A 15239-nucleotide genomic window follows, 5' to 3' on the forward strand; every position below is an offset into this window, starting at 1 on the left:
TTAGCCAGGATGGTCTCGATCTCCTGACCTCATGATCCACCTGTCTCGGCCTCCCAAAGTGCTGGGATTACAGGCTTGAGCCACCGCGCCCGGTTTCTTTAATGTTCTTATCAGCATTTGATATTAGAGTAACAGTGGCCTCAAAAACAAGTTGGGAAGTATTTTCCCTTTTTTCCATAAGAATTTGTATGAGGTTGGCATCATTTCTTTGAATGTTTGCTAGAATTTACAGGCCAAGTTACATAGACCTAGAGTGGGTTTTTCTTTGTTTTTGAGACATTATCTCGTCAGCCAGGCTGGAGGGAGTGCAATGGCTGGATCACAGCTCACTGCAGCTTGAACCCCTGAACTCAAGCGATCCTCACACTTCAGCCTCCGGAGTAGCTGTGACTACAAGATTTTAAACTTCTTTTGTAGAGGGGAGGTCTCTCTATGTTGCCCAGGCTGGTCTCGAACTCCAGGGCTCAAGCCATCCTCCCACATCGGCCTCTGAAAGTGCTGGGATGGCAGGAGTGAACCGTGCCCTGCTTGGAGTGTTTGTAGAAAATTTTTCACTTATGAATTATTCAAATTCTGTATTAGTATAGGAGTATTTAAAGTTTATATTTTTTCTGTGTCAATATTGGTAAGCCATATTTTTCTGGAAATTTGTCCATTTCATCTACAAATTCAGAGCTATTACTACCAAGTTATTTATTGTGAACTCATTTAACCTGTTTCACATCTGCAGGATCTGTGGTGGTGTGCTTTTTTATTTTCAATATTGTTTTTGTTTTGTTTTGAAATGGAGTCTTGGCCGGGCGCGGTGGCTCAAGCCTGTAATCCCAGCACTTTGGGAGGCCGAGACGGGCGGATCACGAGGTCAGGAGATCGAGACCATCCTGGCTAACACGGTGAAACCCCATCTCTACTAAAAAATACAAAAAAAAAACTAACCAGGCGAAGTGGCGGGCGCCTGTGGTCCCAGCTACTCGGGAGGCTGAGGCAGGAGAATGGCATAAACCCGGGAGGCGGAGCTTGCAGTGAGCTGAGATCCGGCCACTGCACTCCAGCCTGGGCGACAGAGCCAGACTCAGTCTCAAAAAAAAAAAAAAGAAAAAAAAAAAAAAAGAAATGGAGTCTTGCTCTATTGCCCAGGCTGGAGTGCAGTGGTGCAATCTCGGCTCACTGAAACCTCCACATCCCGGGTTCAAGTGACTCTCCTGCCTCAGCCTCCTGAGTAGCTGGGATTACAGGTGTCCACCACTACGCCCAGGTAATTTTTGTATATTTAGTAGAGATGGGGTTTTGCCATATTGGCCCTGCTGGTTTTGAACTCCTGACCTCAGGTGATCCACCCACCTCAGCCTCCCAAAGTGCTGGGAATACAGGCATGAGCCACTGCGCCCAGCCCAATATTGTCTGTTTTAAAGGCGAAAAGTTATCTGTTTTCTGTCCATAGTAAATCAGTTTTTATCAATTTTAATTTTTTTTTTTTTTTTTTTTTTTTTTGAGACAGAGTCTCGCTCTGTCACCCAGGCTGGAGTACAGTGGCCGAATCTCAGCTCACTACAAGCTCTGCCTCCCAGGTTTACGCCATTCTCCTGCCTCAGCCTCCCAAATAGCTGGGACTACAGGCGCCCGCCACCTCGCCCGGCTAGTTTTTTGTATTTTTAGTAGAGACGGGGTTTCACCGTGTCAGCCAGGCTGGTCTCGATCTCCTGACCTCGTGATCCGCCCGTCTCGGCCTCCCAAAGTGCTGGGATTACAGGCTTGAGCCACCGTGCCCGGCCTAATTTTAATATTTTTAAATATTTAATTTTATCATGTTTTGAGATAGGATCTTGTTTTGTCACTCAAGCCGGAGTGCAGTGGCACAAAATGGCTCACTGCAACTTCAACTTCTTGGGCTCAAGCCATCCTCCCACCTCAGCCCCCCAGGTAGCTGGGACTACAGGCCTGCGCCATCACACCCAGCTCATTTTGCATTTTTTGTAGAGATGAGGTTTCACCATGTTGCCCAGGGTGGCCTTGAAGTCCTGGGCTCAAGGAATTCTCCTGCTTTGGCCTCCCAAAGTGCTGGGATTACACTCTAAGCCTGAGCCACCGTGCCCTGCCACCCAGTATTTCCAATGTACAAGATTTTTGTTTAAGTTTTGTGTTTAGTAATTATATAATCATTTAATTTGAATTAATTTCTCACTTACATTCTGATTTTTTTTCCTGACCAATGGGCACATCAGAAAAATATGTTTTAATTTCCAGACATGTGAGGAGTTTCTACTTCTCTTTTGGTTTCTGGTTTCTAGTTTAAATTGCATTAGAATCAGAGTACACAGTTGTATGATTTAAATTCTTTGAAATATATTGAGTCAGTTTATGGTCCATTGTCAGTCAATTTTGAACGGGTTCTTTATGTGTTTCAAAAGAAAGTACATTCAGAAGTTTTGGGATTTGACAGGTGGAAGGTGAGGCCAGAAAGGCAGGTCCACTCTATATAACTTCTATTGAAAAAGATCTGCGAATAAGTGGACCCATGCAGTCCAGAAATGTTGTTGCTCAAGGGTCAAATATAATGACCTGATGTGTTTTCTACTTTGTAGAACAAGTGCTTATTAAATTAATAATATGTTGGCTGGGCATGGTGGCTCACGCCTGTAATCCTAGCACTTTGGGAGGCCGAGGTGGGCGGATCCTGAGGTCAGGAGATCGAGACCATCCTGGCTAACATGGTGAAACCCTGTCTCCACAAAAAATACAAAAAATTATCCGAGCGTGGTGGCGGGCGCCTGTAGTCCCAGCTACTCGGGAGGCTGAGGCAGGAGAATGGCGTGAACCTGGCAAGCGGAGTTTGCAGTGAGCCGAAATTGCGCCACTGCACTCCAGCCTGGGAGACAGAAGGAAACTCCTTCTCAGGAAAAAAAAAAAAAAAAATTAATAGTACGTTTATTAAAGCATTATTTCATAATCTTATGCCTTTCTAGAGGTTTGGTGATGTCCAAGTTCAGCTTTATGCAATTTAAGTTGCTCTCCTTTCTCTCTGTCTTCCTGGGTTAAAAAAGATGACTGTATTTAGACTGTCAAAAATAAAATATATTGTGTGAATGTAAAAGAACTTCTACCAAAAAAAAAGAAGTTGTTTTAAGATTTAATTTTTTTTTTCTTTTGGAGACAGACTCTTGCTCTGTCACCCAGGCTGGAGTACAGTGGTATGATCTCAGCTCACTGCAGCCTCTGCCTCCCAGGTTCAAGCAATTCTCCTGCCTCAGCCTCCCAAGTAGCTGGGATTACAGGTGCCCGCCACCAGGCCCTGCTAGTTTTTGTATTTTTAGTAGAGACATGGTTTCACCATGTTGTGCAGGCTGGTCTCGAACTCCTGACCTCTGGTGATCCACCTGCCTCGGCCTCCCAAAGTACTGGGATTACAGATGTGAGCCACTGTGCCCAGTCTGGGATATCATCTTTAAAAACACTTCCATTAGGACAAGTGTGTTAATCATGCTATTTTTTTTTTTTTTTTTTGAGATGGAGTCTCGCTCTGTCGCCCAGGCTGGGGTGCAGTGGCCGGATCTCAGCTCACTGCAAGCTCCGCCTCCCGGGTTTATGCCATTCTCCTGCCTCAGCCTCCCGAGTAGCTGGGACTACAGGCGCCCGTCACCTCGCCCGGCTAGTTTTTGTATTTTTTAGTAGAGACGGGGTTTCACCGTGTTAGCCAGGATGGTCTCGATCTCCTGACCTCGTGATCCACCCGCCTCGGCCTCCCAAAGTGCTGGGATTATAGGCTTGAGCCACCGCGCCCGGCCTAATCATGCTATTAAATCTTTATGTTCTTACCAATTCTTTTGTCTCTTCTACCAATTACTGAAGTATGTTAATTCTGTAATCATGATATTTCTTTCTTTTTGTAATTTCTGTTTTCTTTTGTTTTTTTGAGAGAGAGTCTCATTGATGCCCAGGATGGAGTGAAGTGGTGTGATCTCAGCTCACTTTAATGTGGTGAAAAGAAAGAGAGATCAGCCTGTTACTGTGTCTATATAGAAAGAATTAGACATAAGAGACTCCATTTTGTTCTGTATTTGAGATGCTGTTAATCTGTGACCCTACCCCCAACCTTGTCCTTGCAAAAGACATGTGCTGTGGTGACTCAAGGTTTAAAGGATTTTGGGCTGTGCAGGGTGTGCTTTGTTAAACAAGTGCCCGAAGGCAGTATGCTTGTGAAAAGTCATCATCATTCTCTTAATCTCAAGTACCCAGGGACACGTACACTGCCAAAGGTCGCAGGGACCTCTGCCTAGGAAAGCTACGTATTGTCCAAGGTTTCTCCCCGTGTGATAGTCTGAAATATGGCCTGGTGGGATGGGAAAGACCTGATCGTCCCCCAGCCTGACACCTGTGAAGGGTCTGTGCTGAGGAGGACCAGTACAAGAGGACAAGAGGAAAGAAGGCTTCTTGGGGGTTGTTGGCAGTTGAGATAGAGAAAAGCATCTGTCTCCTGCCTTGTATGTTCTGTTTACTGAGAAAGGAGAAAACCGCCTTAGGGCGAAAGGTGGGACTTGTTAGCGCAATGCTGCTCTTTATGCACTACAAAGGTTTATGAAGATGTTTGCATATGCATATCAAGGCACAGCACGTTATGTCACAGAGATCTTTATTCATATATCTTACTGCTGACCTTCTCCCTACAATGATCCTATTATCCTGCTACTTCCCTTTTTTCTTTTTTTTTTTTTTTTTTTTTTGAGACGGAGTCTCGCTCTGCCGCCCAGTCTGGAGTGCAGTGGCCAGATCTCAGCTCACTGCAAGCTCCGCCTCCCGGGTTCACGCCATTCTCCTGCCTCAGCCTCCCGAGTAGCTGGGACTACAGGCGCCGCCACCTCGCCCGGCTAGTTTTTTGTATTTTTAAAGTAGAGACGGGGTTTCACCGTGTCAGCCAGGATGGTCTCGATCTCCTGACCTCGTGATCCGCCCGTCTCGGCCTCCCAAAGTGCTGGGATTACAGGCTTGAGCCACCGCGCCCGGCCTACTTCCCTTTTTTCTTTTTTTTTTTTTTTTTGAGGCGGAGTCTTCACTCTGTCGCCCAGGCTGGAGTGCAGTGGCACCATCTCAGCTCACTGCAAGCTCCGCCTCCCAGGTTCGCGCCATTCTCCTGCCTCAGCCTCCGGAGTAGCTGGGACTACAGGCGCCCGCCACCGCGCCCGGCTAATTTTTTGTATTTTAGTAGAGACGGGGTTTCACCGTGTTAGCCAGGATGGTCTCGATCTCCTGACCTCGTGATCTGCCCGCCTCGGCCTCCCAAAGTGCAGGGATTACAGGCGTGAGCCACCGAGCCCGGCCATACTTCCCTTTTTTCTAAGATGGTAAAGATAATTATCAACAAATACTAAGGGAACTCAGAGACCGGTGCCGGTGTAGGTCCTCTGTATGCCGAGCGCCGGTCTCCTGTATGCCGAGCGCCAGTCCCCTGGGCCCACTTTTTCTTTCTCTATACTTTGTCTCTGTGTCTCATTTCTTTTCTCAAGTCTCTCGTTCCACCTAACGAGAAACGCCCACAGATGTGGAGGGGCAGGCCAGCCCTTCACTGCAACCTCGGCCTCTCGTATTCAAGTGGTTCTCCTGCTTCAGCCTCCCGTGTAGCTGGGATTACAGGCACGCACCACCACACCCTGCTGATTTTTGTTGTTTTAGCAGAGAGGGGGTTTTACCATGCTGGCCAGGTTGGTGTTGAATTCCTGGGCTCAAGTGATCTGCCCACCTCGGCCTCCCAGGGTGCTGAGATTTATAGGCATGGGCCACCGTGCTTGGGCAGTTTTCCAGTTTTCCAAAAAACCTGCTGAAATTTTGATAGTGATTGCATTGAATCTATAGGTCAATATGGGAATAATTGCCATCTTAACATTATTGAGTACTCCAATCAATGAACATGGATTGTCTTTCCATTTAGTTAGATCTTTTAAATTCTCATCAGGAATATGGTTTCTAGTGTACATTTTGCAGTTATTTTGTTGATGTTATTTATTCATTCATTTATTTATTTAGAGACAGGGAGGCCGGGAATAGTGGCTCACGTCTGTAATCCCAAGACTTTGGGAGGCGGAGGTGGGCAGAACACCTGAGGTCAGGAGTTTGAGACCAGCCTGTCCACCATGGAAAAACCACGTCTCTACTAAAAATACAAAAATTAGCTGGGGGTCATGCCCCATGCCTGTAATCCCAGCTACTCGGGAGGCTGAGGCATGGGAATCGCTTGAACCCGGGAGGTGGAGGTCACAGTGAACCAAGATCTTGCCACTGCACTACAGCCTGGGCCACAGAGTGAGACTCCGTCTCAAAAAAAAAAAAAAAAGTCTCACTCTCTATTTTTTTTGTTTGTTTTTGTTTTTGTTTTTGTTTGTTTTGAGACTGAGTCTAACTCTGTCACCCAAGCTGGAGTGCAGTGTCGTGATCTTGGCTCACTATAACCTCTACCTCCTGGGTTCAAGCAATTCTCCTGCCTTAGCCTCCCAAGTAGCTGGTACTATAGGCACCCGCCACCACACCTGGCTAATTTTTTTTATTTTTGTATTTTTAGTAGAGATGGGGTTTCACTTATGTTGGCCAGGCTGGTCTGGATCTCCTGACCTTGTGATTCGCCTGCCTCGGCCTCCCAAAGTGCTGTGATACTGGTGTGAGCCACCACACCCAGCCTTTTTTTGTTTTTGAGATAGAGCTTCATTCATGTTGCCAAGACAGGAGTATAATGGTGCAATCTTGGGTCACTGCAGCCTCCGCTTCCTGGGTTCAAGCGATTCTCCTGCCTCAGCCTCTGGAGTAGCTGGGATTACAGGCGCCTGCCACCATGCCTAGCTAATTTTTTGTATTTTTAGTAGAGACGGGCTTTTGCCATGTTGGTCAGGCTGGTCTTGAACTCCTGACCTCAGGTGATCCGCCCGCCTTGGCCTCCCAAAGTGCTGGGATTACAAGCGTGAGTCACAGTGCCCGGCCACTCTGTAGTTTTGCCATGTTGCCTAGCCTGGGCAACCAAGCTACACTCTGTCTCTACTGAGCACTAAAAAATTAGCCAGGTGTGTCTGGGTGCGGTTGCTCACGCCTGTAATCCCAGCACTTTGGGAGGCCGAGGAAGGTGGATCGCAAGGTCAGGAGATCAAGACCATCCTGGGTAACACGGTGAAACCCCATCTTTTCTAAAAATACGAAAAAATTAGCCAGGCATGGTGGCAGATGCCTGTAATCCCAGCTACTGGGGAGGCTGAGGCAGGAGAATGGCGTGAACCCAGGAGGCGGAGCTTGCAGTGAGCCGAGATCATGCCACTGTACTCCAGCCTGGGCAACAGAGCGAGACTCTGTCTCAAAAACAAACAAACAAACAAAAAACTAGCCAGGCATAGTGGCGTACGCCTGTCATGCCAGCTGCTCGCGAGGCTGAGGCAGGAGAATCACTTGAACCCAGGAGGTGGAGGTTGCAGTGAGCCTTGATTGTGCCATTGCACTCCAGCCTGGGTGATGAGAGAGAAACTCTGTCTCAAAAAAAAAAAAAAAAAAGGTAGCCAGAGCCAGGTATGGCGGCACACACCTGTGGTCCCAAGCTACTCTGGATGCTCAGGAGGAAGGATCAATTGAGTCCAGGAGTTAGAGCTGCCATGAGCTATGATCACGCTACTGCACTTTAGCCTGGGAGACAGAACAAGACTGTCTCTTAAATATATATATATATATGGCTGGGCACGGTGGCTCATGCCTGTAATCCCGGCATTTTGGGAGGCTGACACGGGCAGATCACGAGGTCAGGATATCGAGACCATCCTGGCTAGCATGACGAAACCCCATCTCTACTAAAAATACAAAAAATTAGCCGGGCGTGGTGGCAGGCGCCTGTAGTCCCAACTGCTTGGGAGGCTGAGGCAGGAGAATGGTGTGAACCCAGGAGGCAGAGCTTGCAGTGAGCCGAGATCATGCCACTGCACTCCAGCGTGGGCGACAGAGCAAGACTCCGTCTCTCTATATATATTGTATATTTTTAATACATATACATTATATATAGGAACCAATATCATACATAATATACTATATATTACTTTCATATACAATATATAGTAGAATATATATTACTTTGATAGTAATGTATTACTGCCGGGCGCGGTGGCTCAAGCCTGTAATCCCAGCACTTTGGGAGGCCGAGACGGGCGGATCACGAGGTCAGGAGATCGAGACCATCCTGGCTAACACGGTGAAACCCCGTCTCTACTAAAAAATACAAAAAACTAGCCGGGGGGCCGGGCGCGGTGGCTCAAGCCTGTAATCCCAGCACTTTGGGAGGCCGAGACGGGCGGATCACGAGGTCAGGAGATCGAGACCATCCTGGCTAACACGGTGAAACCCCGTCTCCACTAAAAAATACAAAAATCTAGCCGGGCGAGGTGGCGGGCGCCTGTAGTCCCAGCTGCTCGGGAGGCTGAGGCAGGAGAATGGCATAAACCCGGGAGGTGGAGCTTGCAGTGAGCTGAGATCCGGCCACTGCAGTCCAGCCTGGGCAACAGAGCAAGACTCCGTCTCAAAAAAAAAAACAAAAAAACTAGCCAGGTGAGGTGGCGGGCGCCTGTTGTTCCAGCTACTCGGGAGGCTGAGGCAGGAGAATGGCGGGAACCTGGGAGGCGGAGCTTGCAGTGAGATGAGATCCGGCCACTGCACTCCAGCCTGGGCGACTGAGCGAGACTCCATCTCAAAAAAAAAAAATAAATAGGCCGGGCGCGGTGGCTCAAGCCTGTAATCCCAGCACTTTGGGAGGCCGAGACGGGCGGATCACGAGGTCAGGAGATCGAGACCATCCTGGCTAACACCGTGAAACCCCGTCTCTACTAAAAATACAAAAAACTAGCCGGGCGAGGTGGCGGGCGCCTGTAGTCCCAGCTACTCCGGAGGCTGAGGCAGGAGAATGGCCTAAACCCGGGAGGCGGAGCTTGCAGTGAGCTGAGATCCGGCCACTGCACTCCAGCCCGGGCTACAGAGCAAGACTCCGTCTCAAAAATAAATAAATAAATAAATAAATAAATAATAAAAAATAAAATAAAATAAAAGTAATGTATTACTGTCAAGTAAATAGATTTCAAAGTATATATATCAAAGTAATATATAGTATAATATACAATATATTCCTTTTTTATTTTTTGAGACGGAATCTTGCTCTGTTGCCCAGGCTGGAGTACGGTGGCATAATATTGGCTCACTGTAGTCTCTGCCTCCCGGATTCAAGCAATTCTTCTGCCTTAGCCTCCGCAGTAGCTGGGATTACAGGTGCCCGCTACCACACCTTGCTAATTTTTTGTTTTTAGTAGAGATGGGGTTTTCGCATGTTGGGTTCAGCATATATATATGTGTATATATATATATATATATATTTTTTTTTTTTTTTTGAGACAGAGTTTCGCTCTGGTTGCCCAGGCTGGAGTACAATGGCGCCATCTTGGCTCACTGCAACCTCTGCCTCCCGGGTTCCAGCAAATCTCCTGTCTCAGCCTCCAGAGTGGTTAGGATTACAGGTGCCTGCCACCATGCCTGGCTAATTTTTATATTCTTAGTAGAGACAGGGTTTCACTATGTTGGCCAGGCTGGTCTCGAACTCCTGACCTTTAGGTGATCTGCCTGCCTTGGCCTCCCAAAGTGTGGGGATTTTGGCCACCACGCCCAGCATTTTTTTTTTTTTTTTGAGTGGAGTCTCACTATCAGCCAGGTTGGAGTAGAGTGGCGTGATCTCTGCTCACTGTAACCTCCAACTCCCAGGTTCAAGTTATTCTCCTGTCTCAGCCTCCCGAGTAGCTGGGATTAGAGGTGCGTACCACCACCCCAGGATAATTTCTGTATTTTTAGTAGAGATGGGGTTTCACCATGTTGTTCAGGCTGATCTCAAATTCCTGACCTCAAGTGATCTGCCTGCCTCGGCCTCCCAAAGTGCTGGGATTACAGGCATGAGCCACCATGCCTGGCCATATATACATTTGTGTAGAATTTTGCCTCTAGGATTTGGTAACAGAGGTTCCTTCTAGGAAAGTACTGGGAGAAAGGGACTATGACTGATTTTCCATTATAGTGATTCCTAGTACCTATGGGGGATTCGTTCCAGGACCCCACTTTCCCCAGGTAACATCTTCAGATGCTGAAGTCCTTCATGTAAAATGGCACAGTACACTGTATTTTATTTTTATTTATTTATGTATGTATTTTTTGAGATAGAGTCTTGCTCTGTCGCCCAAGCTGGAGTGCAGTGCCACCACCTCGGCTCACTGCCGCCTCCACCTCCCGAGTAAGTGATTTTCCTGCCTCAGCCACTTGAGAAGCTGGGATTACTGGCGCACGCCACCATGCCCAGCTAATTTTTGCATTTTTAGTATAGGTGGGGTTTCACCATGTTGGCCAGGCTGATCTCAAAGTCCTGACTTCAAGTGATCTGCCCGTAGAACACTTTAAATCAGCTCTAGATTACTTATAATACGTAATAAAATGCCTACACATAACTTCCATCTTGTGGGTTCAGGGTAGTACTTGGCACATGAAAATACAAGTTTTGGTTTTTGGAACATTATGGAATTTTTTTTTTTTGACCGAAAGCAGATGTCCACTGTCTTCCTCACATGTTGTGATCGTGGTTTAGAGGTAGGCACAGTGCCGCTCCAGCAGCGAGGGGTTCGCGTTACTTAGGAACAGCAGCTCTTTTTTCCCTTCTTCTGTAGGAGCTAAAATGGAGACAAACACAGGTAAGTGGCAGTTTCCTCCTGCTGCACTGTGTTCCCCAGGAAATGGTGTAGCCAGAGGCTACCATATCCAAATTACGTTCTGAGGTAATTATCATCTGCCAAGAGATCTTACTTCTAGACTCTTACCCCAACAAGCTACTCTTTTTTTTTGTATGCAAAAAAATACTTTTTGTACGGACTTTTATTTCCTTTTCTGTGTCTCCTCCAATCCACCATGAGCTCTCCCTCCACTCCAAGAGTGTCTTCTGGACTTCACCCAGAGGGAGATTGCGTCTCAAAAAACAAAAAAAAAAAAAAGGAAAAAACAAGGGATTCTGGTGAAAATGTCAAGAATGAGACTCTGGCATCTGCTTTTTTTTGTTTGTTTGTTTGAGACAGTCTCCTTCTGTTGCCCAGGGTGGAGTGCAATGGCGCGACCTCGGCTCACTGCCTCCGCCTCTTGGACTCAATTGATTCTCCTGCCTCAGCCTCCCAAGTGGCTGGGATTGCAGGCAGCCACCACCACATCCAGCTGATTTTTGTATTTTTAGTAGAGACGGGATTTCATCATGTTGGCCAGGCTCATCTTGAACTCCTGACCTCAGATAATCCGCCTGCCTCAGCCTCCCAAAGTGCTGGGATTAGAGGCGTGAGCCCCTGTGCCTGACCAAAGTGAATGCTTTCTAATCCGTTTCCGCTTGGAGACTTGAAGAAACATACATAAGGGATTCTGATGAAAATGTCCAGAATGGCATCTGCATTTTTAACAAGCTCTTAGGTGACTCTGCTTTATACCCAGAGTTGAAGACCCCTGGTCTAGACAGGGTATCCAAGAATCACCAGGGTAAAGAAGAATTTTTCCAATACATTTCTGGTTCCCTAAAAAGATCTTATCTGGAGAAAATCATGTAGTTGGAAATGTGCTTGCCAGGGATTGGAGGCTGTACCTTGAAAAGTCAGTGAATCAACTGGATTTCACTTTGCTACCCACAAAATGGGAACAACTTACTGTTGCCTATTTATTTCACATGGATAAATGAGTTTCAAGTTATGAGTCCACTGTGAGCAAGACGTATGAAAGAAATTTAAAATGATACAGTTATTCCAACTCCAGTATCAGTTCTCCATGGTCCATTGGTACTCAGGGCACAAGGAGGACAGAAGCCATATAAAGACTACCTAGCACTCAAATTCTGGGAGTCTAGTCACCTGGTTCAGGAAGCACTCATTTGTTTTGTTTTGTTTTGTTTTTGAGGCGGAGTTTCCTTCTTGTTGCCCAGGCTGGAGTGCAATGGCAAGATATCCACTCACCGCAACCTCTGCCTCCTGGGTTCAAGCGATTCTCCTGCCTCAGCCTCCCGAGTAGCTGGGATTACAGGCATGCACCACCACACTTGGCTAATTTTGTATTTTTAGTAGAGATGGGGTTTCTCCATGTTGTTCAGGCTGGTTTTGAACTTCTGACCTCAAGTGATTCACCCACCTCGGTCTCTCAAAGTACTGGGATTACAGGCGTGAGCCACCGAGCCCAGCCAGGAAGTGCCCATTTGTAGTTTTGAAATTCTTCAGCCAGGTTGAAGCCTCTAAAGGTTGATCAAAGCGCTGTTTGTTGTAGTTGGACTGCAGAAGATCGCGGCAATTTTTCACCCAAAGATGAGCTTTAATAAAAGGCAGAAGGCCGGGCGTGGTGGCTCAAGCCTGTAATCCCAGCACTTTGGGAGGCTGAGACAGGCGGATCACGAGGTCAGGAGATCGAGACCATCCTGGCTAACATGGTGAAACCCTGTCTCTACTAAAAAAAATACAAAAAAACTAGCCGGGCGCGGTGGCGGGCACCTGTAGTCCCAGCTACTCAGGAGGCTGACCCAGGAGAATGGCATGAACCCGGGAGGCGGAGCTTTCAGTGAGCTGAGATCCGGCCACTGCACTACAGCCTGGGCGACAGAGCCAGACTCCGTCTCCAAAAAAAAAAAAAAAAAAAAAAAGGCAGAAGAGGCCAGGCACGGTGGCTCACGCCTGTAATCCCAGCACTTTGGGAGGCTAAGGCAGTTGGATCACGAGGTCAGGATATCGAGACCATCCTGGCTAACACGGTGAAACCCTGTCTCTACTAAAAATACAAAAAATTAGCTGGGAGTGGTTGCAGGCGCCTGCAGTCCCAGCTACTCAGGATGCTGAAGTAGGAGAATGGTGTGAACCCAGGAGGTGGAGCTTGCAGTGAGCCGAGATCGTAGCACTGCACTACAGCCTGGGAGACAGAGCAAGACTGTCTCAAAAAAAATAAATAAATAAATAAATAAAAGGCAGAAGAAAACAAACCAGGCAGAAACTGTATTGAACTGGAAATATTCCAGCCTCTTTAAGTTATGGGAAATGACTTTAGTTTCCTCTATATATATATATATTTTTTTTAAATTTTTTTGACAGTGTCTTGCTCTGTTGCCCAGGCTAAAAGGCAATGGTGAGATCACAGTTAACTGTAACCTTGAACTCCTAGGCTCTGGCAATCCTGCTGCCTTAGCCTCTCAAAGTGCTGGTAAACCACTGTGCCTGGCCTTGTCAGGTCCATCTTAGACTAAACATTAACATTAGAATCAATATATAAATCAGGCCAGGTGTAGTAGCTTAGGCCTGTAATCTAAGCACTTTGGGAGGTCAAGTTGGGCAGATCACTTAAGGTCAGGAGTTCAAAATCAGCCTGGCCAACATGCTGAAACCCTGTCTCTACTAAAAATACAAAAAAAAAAAAAAAAAAAAAAGCTAGGCATGGTGGCAGGTGCCTGTAATCCCAGCTACTCAGGAGGCTAAGGCAGGAGAATCACTTGAACCTGGGAGGCGAGAATGCACCACTGCACTGCAGCCTGGGCAACAGAGTGAGATTCCATTTCAAAAGAAAAAAAAAAAAAGAATCAATATACAAGCAAGGCTGGGCACGGTGTCTCACGTCTATAATCCCAGCACTTTGGGAGGCTGAGGTGGGCGATCACCTGAGGTCAGGAGTTTGAGACTAGTCAGACCAACACAGTGAAACTCTGTCTCTATTTAAATAAAAAAAAAAAAGGCCGGGCTCACGCCTGAAATCCCAGCACTTTGGGAGGCCGAGGGGGGTGGATCACAAGGTTAGGAGATTGAGACCATACTGGCTAACACAGTGAAACCTCGTCTCTACTAAAAATACAAAAAAGTAGTCAGGCGTGGTGGCGGGTGCCTGTAGTCCCAGCTACTCGGGGGGCTGAGGTAGAAGAATGGCGTGAACCCGGGAGGCAGAGCTTGCAGTGAGCCGAGATAGTGCCACGGCACTCCAGCCTGGGCGACAGAGCGAGACTCTGTCTCAAAAAAAAAAAAAAAAGAATCAATATATAAAGCATACCAAGTAGATTAAAGGTCACTTCTGTGTACTAGCAGGCTTGAAAGGTAAGTCAGAAAATGTGGATGTTATGTGAGCAGCCTTGTTTTAAAAAAAGAAAATGTAGGCCAGGTGCCATGGCTCATGCCTGTAATCCCAGCACTTTGGGAGTCCAAGGTGGGCAGATCACCTGAGGTCAGGAGTTCGAGACCAGCCTGGCCAACATGGCAAAACCCTGTCTATACTAAATACAGAAATTAGCCAAATGTGGTGGTGCATGCCTGTAATCCCAGGTACTGGGGAGGCTGAGGCAGGAGAATCGTTTGAACCCAGGGGATGCAGGTTGCAGTGAGCCGAGATTGTGCCACTGCACTCCAGTCTGGGCGACAGAGACTCCATCTCAAAACAAAACAAAACAAAAACAAAAACAAAAAGAAAATGCAGATGCACACAATATTTAACAAAAAAGGGATATATGCAAAGTGTAATATCCCTTAAGTTTTGACAACCTATACTGACGACTCTAGAATGCTGATAAATAGTAAAAGGCTCTGTGGGTACTCAAAGTTGTTAACTAATGGCAAAAAAATAAAAAACAAAAAACCCTGTGGCGACCTCTAAGGCAGGAGTTTATGCTCATGGGTATTAAATATCAAAAGAAGGACTGCTTAGCATCAAAAGGCTTCAGGAAGCTTTTAGTCCAATTTCCTTCTGTCACATTGACTTCACCTTTTAACCTACTTGGCAGTAATATCACAAAGAAATCATGATGGATGAGCTCAGACTGCTCCACATCTGGAGCAAAGGCTTTTCTTCTTCTTCTTCTTCTTTTTTTCTGAGACAGGGTCTTGTTTTGTCTCCCAGGCTAGAGGCAGCGGTGCGATCACAGCTCACTGCAGCCTCCTCCTGGGTTTAAGCTCAGGCAATCCACCCGCCTCGGCCTCCCAAAGTGCTGGGATTACAGGCATGAGCCATTGTGTCTGGCAAAGGCTTTTCCTTTAGCTGTCAGGTCCCTATTAGAAAATTAAAGCTGCAAGGCTAAAAAGATAACTGAACCTAACAGAGAGAAGAAAAGACAGGAAGTTCTTACCATCTGGAATACATAGTATCAGCCAGTCCTATTCTGCACAGAAATTAATAACATGGCAAAGACTGAGGGTTTTTCCTGTTCCCTTCTCTCCATCTAAAGT

The 15239-nt window shown here is 46.8% G+C and overlaps 1 long non-coding RNA gene across 1 annotated transcript in view; it reads right to left on the reverse strand.

The window, feature by feature from the left end:
• Positions 1-10164: 10164 nt before the first annotated feature.
• LOC105498261 (uncharacterized) overlaps positions 10165-15239 on the reverse strand; it is a 46395-nt gene continuing 41320 nt past the window's right edge. Inside the window, exon 3 of the long non-coding RNA XR_011616305.1 lies at positions 10165-10703. This is a non-coding gene — a long non-coding RNA (uncharacterized lncRNA). The remainder of the gene's footprint in view (positions 10704-15239) is intronic.

The sequence above is a fragment of the Macaca nemestrina genome, chromosome 1 (assembly GCF_043159975.1).
Source record: "Macaca nemestrina isolate mMacNem1 chromosome 1, mMacNem.hap1, whole genome shotgun sequence".
NCBI classification, from domain to species: domain Eukaryota; kingdom Metazoa; phylum Chordata; class Mammalia; order Primates; family Cercopithecidae; genus Macaca; species Macaca nemestrina.